At 48.0% G+C, this 3,720-nt stretch overlaps 1 pseudogene; it reads left to right on the top strand.

Annotated features, from left to right (window-relative positions):
• LOC102370356 overlaps positions 1–2,659 on the top strand; it is a 5,314-nt pseudogene extending 2,655 nt beyond the window's left edge.
• Positions 2,660–3,720: the final 1,061 nt, after the last annotated feature.

The following is a 3,720-nucleotide window of genomic DNA, read 5'->3' as shown; positions in this document are numbered from 1 at the left end:
ATAAAAAAAAAAAAAAAAGAAAGCGCGGGGGGGGGGGGGGGGGGGGATTGGATTTCGAATGTCCATATTAAACCATGAATATAACCGAAAAGAATAAAACTGAGTCTTAATAAAATGAACCTCCCCTGGCTCCTGGCAGATTTTAATGAACTTTCAGGCCTGAGTTGGCCATGATGTCCTGAAGACAGGACAAAAGCAGACCCTCCTGGCTTTGTGAGTCCAGTTTGCGGTGATGCCAGCTAGCTGCAGCTTGCAGCGTTTTTATCAGGGACTGACCCAAAGCTCCAGTTTCTAGCCAGGAGGGTTGTTTGCTACCAGACCTCCCAGCAGGCTCGGTGTCTCCGTGCTCTGATAGTTAGAGGCCTTCTCCTAGTTCGTGATCCTGTTACTTGTGTACTTCTTAAAAAGCCCACCCAAAAGCTTCTTGAAAGACCTCCTAAGCTTAGATAATGACTCAAAGTGATGGGTTTTTACCAGTCAGCCAGTACTGCACAAGCAGGACTATAAGTTACGGCTAGGGTTATGGCCTAGAAAGCATCTAGTGCCAAGGTCATCCTGGCAATTGTACTACAACAGAAGCAGGGCCTAGACTCTGGGGGGGCGTATTTGGAGACTGCACTCACAGGTGACTTCGTGAAGGGCACTGCGAGGAAGCAGCAGCTGTAACCAGTTGTACATGGTTAGACTGAATTTGTGTTCAACATAAGCCTTTGTGTTTAAAGCAAAAGGTGAAAAATGAGCCTGCTGGACGGTGTTATGCTCTTGATTTTAATTTCATTTGCTTCCTCCTGAGTTGCGAATGGTCTGCTTGACTTGGTTTGGCTTCTACCTTTCCTGAACTAGCTGCATTTTAAAGGAGAATGAGCCCCCTTGCCCTTGGCTCCTATATTATTCATCTGGTTACTATTACAGTGGTTTTAGTAAAGGAAATGCTGTTTCCTCCACCCCTAGGCTTCACCCTTTCTTATTCAGTTTGCCCAGAATGTGGCTTCCTAATTCTTTACCGTGACAACACACTTCTGCCCGAGAGACTCACAAAACAGTAGGGTTGGCATGGATGTCAGGAGGTCGTCCAGTTCAACCCCCAGGTCAAGGCAAGATCATGCCAGTCTAAATGACCCTAGGGAATTGTTTTTCTAATCTGCTTTTAAACTGCTAAGGATGGAGAGTCCACAACCGCTCTCGGGCGTCTGTTCCACTCTTAGGGTGGAAACCTTCCTTTTATTAAGCCTCAATTTTTCTTGCTGAAATTGCTCATCTTCTTCCCTGTAGTCACAGAGAAGAGTCTATCACCATAACTCTCTTTTAAAACACACTTCAAGTGTTGTTTGGGGACTTATCAAATCCCCTTGGGCCTTTTTTCCAGACAAACTCAGTTTTTTAGAGGTTGGAGGCATTGTTTCCTAGACCACTAACCATTTTCTTTTGCATTTTGCCAGACACTAACAGTCCATGTATTAGAAATGAGCAAAGAGCAATGTGTTTTAAAATGATCCAAGGTTTCCCTATGGAGAGCATGATTCTGCTTTGCATTTTCTGTCTTCACCTGCAGCCAGCAAGGTGCGATCCTGAAGTCCCATCTGCAGTGAGCAATGTTGGCATTTAACAGCAGCCATGTCAACCCTTCCTCATGCACCCTGCTGCGTCTCCTGGGGTTGGAAGCTGCCTTCCAACTGGATCTCCATCCTTCTGTCCATCATGTATGCCATGACCGTTCTGGGGAACTTCACCATCCTTGCTACCATCAAGGCAGAGCAAAGCCTCCACAAGCCCGTGTCCATTTTGCTCTGCATGCTGGCTATCATTGACCTGGTCATGTCCACTACCACCATGCCCAAAATGCTGTACATGCTCTGGTTCAAAGCTGGGGGATTTTCTTCAATGCTTGCATGGTCCAGATGTTCTTCATCCATGCTGCCTCCATCATGGAGTCAATGGTGCTGTTAGCCATGGCCTTCGATCACTACATAGTCATTTGCAATCCTCTTGAAGTATGAATACATCCTAACCAACAAAGTGCTGGCCAAGATTGGGGTGGCAGTGGTCCTTGGAGACATCGTGTTTATTGCCCCCATAGCGCTGCTGGCTTCCCAGCTGCCCTATTGCTGGGCCAATGTCATCATTCACACCAACTGCGAGCACATGGCGGTGGTGAAGTTGGTCTGTGCCAGCATCATCATCAATGTTGTGTATGGGCTGGTGGTGACTGTGGTAGTGGTGGGCATTGACTTCTTGTTCATCACCTTCTTGTACTGCACGGTCACCCAGGTTGTCTTGGTTCTGCCATCCCAAGACACCTGCTACAAAGCTTTCAGCACCTGTGCTGCCCATATCGGGGTCATCCTGGTTTTCTACACCCCTGCTGTAACTTCCATCCTGATACACAGGTTCAGTCACAACGTGGCTCCACACGTTCACATATTCCTGGCCAACTTCTACCTCCTGTTCCCTCCCATGCTGAACCCCATTGTGTTATGGGGTCATAACCAGGGAGATTCATGACAAGGTGATGCATACCCTGAAAGGGATAAAAGGCTCAGCTGATGAGGAGGCTTCAGTCCTGCATGCATGTTCCTTGGCTTTGTCATCAGAAGATACTTTGGTAATTTATAATAAAAAGGAGAACTTGTCATGGCCTTTTATTGCTCATTTGAGGTGAATACTGTGGGGGGGGGGGGGGAACAAAACTTTTCAACTTACACCTTTTTCCAGAACTGTGGGATTGATTTATATCCATCGCTCTTGAACTGCTAGACCTGCCCTGCTTCTAGTTGGGTGGGATGCTTTGAGAATGCAGTACAACTTCTTCGGTAACATCTCTGGGTGGGCATTTTGGACCCAACTTTACATCTTCCTCAGGACAGTTTCAGGATAATTCATAGATTCATAGATGTTAGGGTCGGAAGGGACATCAATAGATCATCGAGTGCGACCCCCTGCATAGCCAGGAAAATGAATGGAAATACTTTATTTTCTTCCTATCAGGTAACACTAATACCACAGTTTCTCTCACCCAGATTCAAAAGCAGTGTTGCAGTTCTTCATGGGGAGTAATCATTTCATAGACATTAGGGCTGGAAGGGACCTTGGAAGATCATCGAGTCCAGCCCCCCGCCCAAAGGGCAGGAAGTCAGCTGGGGTCATAGGATCCCAGCAAGATAAGCATCCAGTTTCATCTTGAAGGTGTTCAATGAAGGCGCTTGAACCACCTCCGGTGGCAGGCTGTTCCAGACCTTGGGGGCTCGGACAGTAAAGAAGTTCTTCCTTATGTCCAGCCTGAAACGATCTTGAAGTAGTTTGTGACCATTTGACTTCGTCATCCCTTGGGGCGCTCTGGTGAGCAAACGTTCCCCCAGATGCTGGTGGTCACCCCTGATAAACTTGTAGGTGGCCATCAGATCACCCCTGAGCCTGCGCTTTTCCAGGCTAAAGAGCCCCAGGGCTCTCAGCCTGTCATCGTAGGGTCTGCTTCCCTGACCTCTGATCATGCGCATGGCTCTTCTCTGGACTCTCTCAAGCTTCTCCACATCCTTTTTGAATTGTGGAGCCCAAAACTGGACACAGTACTCCAGCTGCGGCCTCACTAAGGCCGAGTACAGGGGGAGAATGACGTCCCGGGATTTGCTTGAGAGACGTCCCGGGATTTGCTTGAGACGTCCCGGGATTTGCTTGAGATCATCGAGTCTGACCCCCTGCATAGGCAGGGAAGAGTGCTGGGTG

This window comes from Alligator sinensis, unplaced genomic scaffold (assembly GCF_000455745.1).
Source record: "Alligator sinensis unplaced genomic scaffold, ASM45574v1 scaffold1404_1, whole genome shotgun sequence".
Lineage (NCBI taxonomy): Eukaryota > Metazoa > Chordata > Crocodylia > Alligatoridae > Alligator > Alligator sinensis.
This window is presented reverse-complemented; position numbering and strand designations above follow the sequence as displayed.